This window comes from Arachis hypogaea, chromosome 10 (genome assembly GCF_003086295.3).
Source record: "Arachis hypogaea cultivar Tifrunner chromosome 10, arahy.Tifrunner.gnm2.J5K5, whole genome shotgun sequence".
NCBI lineage: Eukaryota > Viridiplantae > Streptophyta > Magnoliopsida > Fabales > Fabaceae > Arachis > Arachis hypogaea.
This window is the reverse complement of record NC_092045.1, coordinates 101,477,276-101,485,911: the sequence shown is the minus strand read 5'-3', so window position 1 is coordinate 101,485,911 and position 8,636 is coordinate 101,477,276. Positions and strand designations below refer to the sequence as shown.

The 8,636-nt window shown below is 38.3% G+C and overlaps 1 non-coding gene and 1 pseudogene across 1 annotated transcript; one reads left to right on the top strand and one right to left on the bottom strand.

Annotated features, from left to right (window-relative positions):
* The first annotated feature begins 664 nt into the window (after positions 1-664).
* LOC112716159 (uroporphyrinogen decarboxylase 1, chloroplastic-like) lies at positions 665-3,421 on the top strand (annotated as a pseudogene).
* Positions 3,422-8,312: 4,891 nt separating this feature from the next.
* On the bottom strand, positions 8,313-8,420 carry LOC112719419 (small nucleolar RNA R71). The gene has a single exon (XR_003161722.1). It is a non-coding gene; the product is annotated as a small nucleolar RNA R71 (small nucleolar RNA).
* Positions 8,421-8,636: the final 216 nt, after the last annotated feature.

The window sequence follows — 8,636 nt, the reverse complement described above, 5'->3', positions numbered from 1 at the left end:
TTAATATTTTTGTGTAATTTTTATTAATTGATTATTTCATATAACTTAAAATTAAAGTTCTAACGATAAAAAATGATGAAAAATTATATTATTTAATTTAAATAATTAATATTTTTAAATTTAAAATTATATTTTATAAAATGTGATTAATAATTTATTTTATAATTTAAATTAAAAATAATTATTTTAACTCATTAATATATTGATGAATAAATATTTTAAAAATTACTTTTACAATATTAAATTTAAATTTTAAATTATTATTTTATCTCAAATATTTTATAAAATTATTATATTACTCATATGTATTTTATAATAATTCCAAAATTACCAAATAAAACCCTAATTTTAAAAAATTCCAAAATTTGTTATCGTGAATCCCTAAACACACATTAAGAAAACGAAACAGAAGACGAAACAAAAAGAAAGGGGGAAAGAAAGAAAAGGAAAAAAAGAGAAGGGGGAATCAGGGATGAAGAAGGGAAGGAAAGGGAGAAGAGCGCGCCGTTGCTACGCCCTGCCCGCCTGTCGCCGCCGTTCCGTGGAGCAGCCGCCATCGTCGCGCGAACCGGAGGGTGTGGAGACGGAGAAGAGTGCGCGCGAGAGAGGAGAAGTAGCCACCATCGTCGAAGACTCCATCACCGCCGCTGAAGGTCCTGACCGTCGAGCTCGTCGTCGCCGTTGCACCTCCCATCACTGCCGCCACTGAGGAGCTCGACGAGAGAGAAAGGGTTCACGCAGAGAGAGAAACACGATGAGGGAGGAGGAGGTTGCGTCTGTTGCTGCCAAGCCGTCACTGGCGGGGTTGGGTTCGCCGTCGCCATTGAGCTGTGTGCCGCCGTTGGTGTCTGGATCGCCACTCTGTTTCTGCTGCAACTCGCCACTGTCCTGGTGAGCTTTACCCTGCTAGTTTCTTTGCTGTCGCCTAATATTGATTTTAATGTTGATTTGGTATAATGCTGTTCTGATGTTCTAGACATATACTTACATTGAAGCAGCTTGGTCTGATCATTGGCAAAGGTCAGTTATTCATTATTATTGGTAGCTTGACATTGTGGTTTAGTTCTTTTACTTTCATATTCATTATAGGACAATAATTTGTGCATTTTTTCCTTTGAATCTACCGCTGCTTGTGCAATCTGATGATGAGAAGTTTTTTTAATGGTCAAGTATATGGCTAAATTCTTGCATAGGACAATAATTGGTTTCCATGTTGTGTTTGTAATTGAAACGTCCAAATTTAATTAAGTTTGTATCCTTGAAAGGCCAGCGTGGAAGGAAGCTTGTGCTACTCTTCAAAAGCTCCTTTCAGGTACAAGTTGCTCAATTTGTTCTTTTCTTTTACTTTGCCTCCACATTCTAATTCCTTAAACGCTACACTTTCACTCCCTTTCAGCCCAAAACCGCACTTCTCCGTCACTTGCTCTGCCTCTTCTTCCGGTACCACAGCTTTTCCTTCTTCTCATTATGCTCTTCATTTTGTTCAATTTAACTTCTTTTTCTTTTTTATTTTTCTTTGAGTTCATTTATTTTTTGAAGTGGTAATGTAGCTACTTTATCTGTGTGATAATAAAGGTGACGTTGCTGGTTTCTAATAGCATTCAGTTTTAACAAATTTGTTGCTTTAGATAGTGGTGCAAATTGTTATAGGGTTCTAGGAGAGGGTAATTCAGGTATTTTTGAGTCTTTTTCATTTAAGCAAGAGAAATTCATGATTTTTGTGGTGATTTTGTCTTCAGATCCTCTGCTGGTGAAGGCTGCCAGAGGAGAACCTGTTAGTCGGCCATCAGCATGGATGATGCGCCAGGCGGGAAGGTACATGGCTGTTTACAGAAAGCTTGCTGAGAAATATCCATCCTTTCGAGAGAGGTCGAAGACAACTGATCTCATAGTGGAAATTTCTTTGCAGCCTTGGAATGCCTTTAGGCCTGATGGAGTGATCATTTTCTCTGACATCCGTACGCCTCGTCCTGCATTTGGGGTCGAATTCGACATTGAAGACGTAAGGGGTCCTGTTATTCAGTCCCCAATACGTTCTAAGGAGGGACTAAAGGCTCTGCATCCAATTGACCTGGAAAAGCTCAGTTTTATTGGAGATTCACTCAAGATACTGCGCAAGGAGGTAAACCTAGTTGCATTACCGCTTCTATATATCATGGCTATCCTTCAAAGGAGCCGTTTTCCTTACTTATTGCTTTTTACTTAGGTTGGTGGTGATGCTTCCGTTTTAGGTTTCATGGGAGCACCTTGGACAATAGCAACATATATAGTGGAAGGGGGTACAACACGCACCTATACAACCATTAAGAGTATGTGCCATACAGCACCACATTTATTGCGGACTCTGCTCTCTCATTTGGCGCAAGCAATAGCAGATTATGTTGTTTTCCATGTGGAGTCTGGGGCTCACTGCATACAAATATTTGATTCATGAACGCTGGTCAAATCCTTATATCAAAGAGGTAATATAGAAATAGTTCCCATTTATTTTCATCTTATTGAAATTGTGTTCTAATTTTTCAAACTATTCTATTTGGGATCTATGTCATAGCAAGCTTAAGTGTATGTATTTCAACTTTTGCTTATTTGTTTAGTTGAATCTTTGAACTAGACAAACCATGTGTCGCTTTCAAAGGTTTGCAATGATTACAGGTTTTGTTTTATGTAAATTATTGTTTTGTTCCAAGCTCTCATGATTGTCATTTGGTTGGTAAATAATAAGATGAGCTAAGAGCTTGTAATTTGTAAGCATCGAGTGGTAAATAAGGTCACTGGATGTTGATCTTGGTCTTCTGAATTTCGGAGAGAAAGTCCAAATCAGAGGCTACACCTTCAAACTTTTTTATTTAATTGAAACTATGTTGCTGTTAGTGCATCATCATAATTTATGAAACATAAAATATTTGCGAATTGAACGTTGGGCGCAAGATGCTATTGTTCCATATTTTTTCCTCTTTTGCCATGTACTGATTTCTAAACATCCAGATTGTAGATTTGGTCAAGAAAAGATGCCCTGAGACACCGATTGTTCTTTATATAAATGGAAATGGTGGCCTTCTTGAGCGTATGAAAGATACTGGAGTTGATGTTATTGGGCTGGACTGGACTGTGGATATGGCAGATCGAAGATCAGATTTAAGATTTTTTCTAGTTCTTTATGTGGAGCAGTTGCCATTGAAGCCAAGAGAGTCCACTCAAGCTAAGTTACCACACCAACTTTGTTGAAGAAAAATGAAAAAATTGCTACCCTTAGGTTATAGTATTATTGTATTTTGAAAAATGATGATGATATAAGTAAAAGTAGTTATGACCTAGATTAGTATTATGTTATTTTGCAATGATATATAATGTGATTGTGGATCTTACAACAATTTTTGTAAGTCAATTTGATGATAAATGTTCAATTAGTTTTCTTTCGTAATTTCATTCAAATAGTTTAGGTTATTAATAATGCTAAATTAAAAAAAAAGTTGGAACTAATTTCATTATTCATGAGAAAATTCTTGTAAATAAAGAATTATATTACAAAAAACCGTTGTCAAAAGTAACAAAAGGCAATGGTGTTAAAACCGTTGTCAAAGATAATTATAAAATGGCAATAGTATTAAAACCGTTGCCAAAAAATAACACTAATGGCAACGCTTTAAAACCGTTGGCTTAGTGAATAATAAAACTACAACAGTTTAAAACCGTTGCCTATCTAGTTATGGTTTTAAACCGTTACATCATGAAAAAGAACGGTTTTAAACCGTTGCCTATCTAGTAACGGTTTTAAACCGTTCTTTAAAAATTGTTGTCAAAACCGTTGTCTATACCAGTAACTTTGGCAACGGTTTTTTTGTTATCGTTGCCTTAGGTAAAAAACCGTTGCCTTTGAGCATTGGCAACGGCCGCATATACCACAGGTCAAAAACCGTTGCCAAAGCGTTGCCTAAAGTTTTGGGAACGGTTTTTCAATCTACGGCAACGGTTTTTGACCGTTGCGAAAACCCTTATTTGTTGTAGTGTTTCAAAGCACTTTTACGCCTAATTTAACATAAAAAAACAACTTTATAATCATATGTACCATGGAGGCTGAAGCTTCATGGTGATAAAAAGAAGGATTTTCTCACCTCAAGGCTGTTGGAAATCACAATTACTTGAAGCCCAAGATAAGTGATCAAGAGATTCTAAGAGAAAACATGATCATGGTTACCGTAGTTTCCACTATGGCCGAACCATACATGGTGATGAACTATCATCATACCTTACCTTACCTTGAGAGAAATGGTATGGTTGAGAAGAGGAAGATGAGGCGGTCACTTTAATCAATTTAGATTTTTGATTGGAGTTTTAGTTTAAGAGAGAACAAAAGTTGAAACTTTATATTTTTCATGGAAATTTTATGGAAGTCTAGCTTGTTCAAGAAGCTAAAATGATGATTATGATGATTCCAAGGGAGGCCATGGATTAGGATAATGACACAACACCTGTGTCGTAGAGGCTCTTATGCAATAAAATCTCTAAAAATTCCATAAAAATTATGTTTGATCCCGAAAAAGTACCGATTCTTTGGGACTAGGCCGTTACACCTCTAGAGGGAAGCCAATATCCTTTAAGTTATCTTTGATGAAACTCTATTTTAGTGTGTCATATACTTTCTCAAGATCAATTTTAATCGCCATTCACCCTTTCTTGCTCCTCATCGATTAAATAACCTCTTGAGATATGATAATGTTATCAGAACTATGACAACCGAAACAAAGCTACACTGATTAGGCACTACTAGCTGCTCCATCATCCTTCTAAGTCTTCTAGACAAGATTTTAGTAATAATCTTATAAGTGACATTACACAAGCTAATCGGATGCCTTTTCTTTAGGAAAGTCACAGGTTCTACTTTCAAAATAAGAGTAATAAGAGTTTCATTTATCTTTGCTACTCTTTGGGGATCCCTGAAGATGCCTTTGATCAAATCGTAGAAGTCAGCCCCCAGCCCCCACTATGTCCCACTTACTTTTATAAAAGACAACTTGGATACCATTTTTACCCGGTGCTTTAAGGGCCCCCATGCTAAATAACAATTTTCTAATTTTCTCAGTAGAGACGTTGATGTTGAGGGCACCAAGCTCAAATTGACTAAGAGGAGGAAATACATGCTTGAGGACAAAGGGAACACTCGACACATCATCCTTATATAAATTAGTATAAAAGGTAATGGCCATCTCCTCAAGAGTCTTTTTTTTCGGAAACCCAATTACTATGCTCATCTTGAAGGGATTCAATTTTGTTTCTTCTTCTAGCCATAGTTGTACCATGAAAATACTTGGTATTCCTATCTCCAAACTCAATCCATTTGCATCTAGATTTTAAAACTAAAGTAACTCCTCTTGATCAAGAATATCTGCATACTCCCGCCACAAATTTATTTCAAGTTTTTCCAAAAAACGATTATTGTTCGTATTAAGACTATTGGTAATTCGATGGAGCCTTTTTAAGATGCAGTTCTTCCCAAACTAAATATTCTTAAAAATATGATGGTTCCAAATCCTCAAAGATTTTTGAAAGTCATTTATACAATTAACCCAAGAGTCTTTGTACTCCCAATTTTGTTCCCAAAAAGTCTTCAAAGTCAGGATAATTAAGCTAGGCTACTGCTACAAATATAAAAGGTCTCCTACCTCTATTAGGTGCAAGAGTCAGAGTAAGGAAGAGAATGAGTATAGTATGGTAAAATTTAAGCATAGGGAGATGTTTGATTCTAGCCTCAGGGAAGACAATTTGAAACTACAGATTACAAAGAGTCAAAGACCTCTATCCAGTTTCTCAACAAGGTTTTTCCTCTTCCAAGTAAAGGGCCACCCAACATAACCCAAATCCAGTAACCCGCAGCCAGAGATGTATTCCTTGAAATCTGGGCACGCCCCATACTGCTGCCTAGTTGCACCACCCTTTCTTTTATAGTCATGCATCAATGCATTAAAATCGTCCATCAGGCACCAAGGTAAGTTGATATCAGACTCCAGAGTTCTCAAGCTATCCTACAGAGTTTTGCAGAAGAGCCTTTGTGGACTGCCATAAGCCGCAATGAAAAGCCAAGGAGGAGAAGAGCCGTTAGCAACTTTAAGATAAATAAACTGCATACTATGATATAAGACTTCAACATTCTAGATATCCTTATCCCACAAATACCATATGCCACTGACTGCCTTCTAGCTTCCACTATAAAACTCTCATCCAAACCTATTCTATCACTGATGAGCGGATAATTTGTATACTTTTTGGCATTGTTTTTAGTATGTTTTTGGTATGATATAGTTAGTTTTTAGTATATTTTTATTAGTTTTTTAGTTAAAATTCTCTTTTCTGGACTTTACTATGAGTTTGTGTGTTTTTCTGTGATTTCAGGTATTTTCTGGCTGAAATTGAGGGACCTGAGCAAAACTCTGATTCAGAGACCAAAAAGGACTGCAGATGCTGTTGGATTCTGACCTCCCTGCACTCGAAGTGGATTTTCTGGAGCTACAGAAGCCCAATTGGCGCGCTCTCAATGGCGTTGGAAAGTAGACATCCTGGGCTTTCCAGCAATATATGATAGTCCATACTTTGCCCAAGATTTGATGGCCCAAACCGGCGTTCAAAGTCACCTCAAGAAATCCTAGCGTTAAACGCTGGAACTGGCACCCAAATGGGAGTTAAACGCCCAAACTGGCACTAAAGCTGGCGTTTAACTCCAAGAAGAGTCTCTGCACGAAATTTGCTTCATTGCTCAGCCCAAGCACACACCAAGTGGGCCCGGAAGAGGATTTTTATGTCATTTACTCATTTCTGTATACCTTAGGCTACTAGTTTTCTATAAGTAGGACCTTTTACTATTGTATTTTCATCTTTGGACATCTAGTTCTTAGATCATGATAGAGGACTTTGGTAGCTATCTTCATTTTTTTGCTATCTTAGATCATTGGGAGGCTGGCCATTCGGCCATGCCTAGACCTTATGCTTATGTATTTTCAACGGTGGAGCTTCTACACACCATAGATTAAGGTGTGGAGCTCTGCTGTACCTCGAGTATTAATGCAATTACTATTGTTCTTCAATTCAATTCCGCTTGTTCTTGTTCCAAGATATCACTTGTTCTTCAACTTGATGAAGGTGATGATTGACGCCCATCACCATTCTCACTCATGAACAAAGTGACTGACAACCACTCTTGTTCTACAAGCATTTGAGGCTTGGTGAATATCTCTTGGATTCCTGATTGCACGATGCATGGTTGATCGCCTGACAACCGAGCGCTCGCCTGACAAACGAGCCAACCATTCCGTGAGATCAGAGTCTTCGTGGTATAGGCAGGACCTGATGGCGGCATTCAAGAGAATCCGGAAGGTCTAAACCTTGTCTGTGGTATTCTGAGTAGGATTCAATGATTGAATGACTGTGACGTGCTTCAAACCTGTAACCTACTGGGCGTTAGTGACAGACGCAAAAGAGTGATTCTATTCCGGTAGGGGAGGGAACCAAACCGGTGATTAGCCGCACTGTGACAGAGTGCATGAGCATTAGTTTTCACTGCGAGGATGGGAGGTAGCTGCTGACAACAGTGAAACCCTACACGAGCTTGCCATGGAAAGGAGTAAGAAGAATTGGATGAAAGCAGTAGGAAAGCAGAGAGACGGAAGGGAAGGCGTCTTCATACGCTTATCTGAAGTTCCTACCAATGAATTACATAAGTATCTCTATCTTTACCTTTGTGTTATTTTCGTTCATCACTATATCCATTTGAGTTTGCCTGACTAAGATTTACAAGATGACCATAGCTTGCTTCAATACTAACAATCTCTGTGGGATCGACCCTTACTCACGTAAGGTTTATTACTTGGACGACCCAGTGCACTTGCTGGTTAGTTGTGCGAAGTTGTGTAATGCCATGGTATTGAGCCACCACGTGTAATGTTCACAATGCAAGGAAGGTGCTGGGTGACTTTACTGCACCTACTCCCGACTTCTATGGGAGAAGCATCTCTATCCCTGCCATTGGAGCAAACAACTTTGAGCTTAAGCCTCAATTAGTTTCTCTAATGCAACAGAATTGCAAGTTCCATGGACTTCCATTGGAAGATCCTCATCAGTTTTTAGCTGAGTTCTTGCAAATCTGTGACACAGTCAAGACTAATGGGGTTGACCCTGAGGTCTACAGACTGATGCTATTCCCTTTTGCTGTAAGAGACAGAGCTAGAACATGGTTGGATTCTCAACCTAAAGAAAGCCTGGACTCTTGGGAAAAGCTAGTCAATGCCTTCTTGGCAAAGTTCTTTCCACCTCAAAAATTGAGTAAGCTTAGAGTGGAAGTCCAAACCTTCTTACAGAAGGAAGGAGAATCCCTCTATGAAGCTTGGGAAAGATACAAACAATTGATCAGAAAGTGTCCCACTGATATGCTTTCTGAATGGAGCATCATAGGTATTTTCTATGATGGTCTCTCTGAACTGTCCAAGATGTCCTTGGATAGCTCTTCTGGAGGATCTCTTCATCTGAAGAAGACGCCTACTGAAGCTCAAGAACTGATTGAAATGGTTGCAAATAACCAATTCATGTACACTTCTGAAAGAAATCCTGTGAACAATGGGACTAGTCAGAAGAAAGGAGTTCTTGAGATT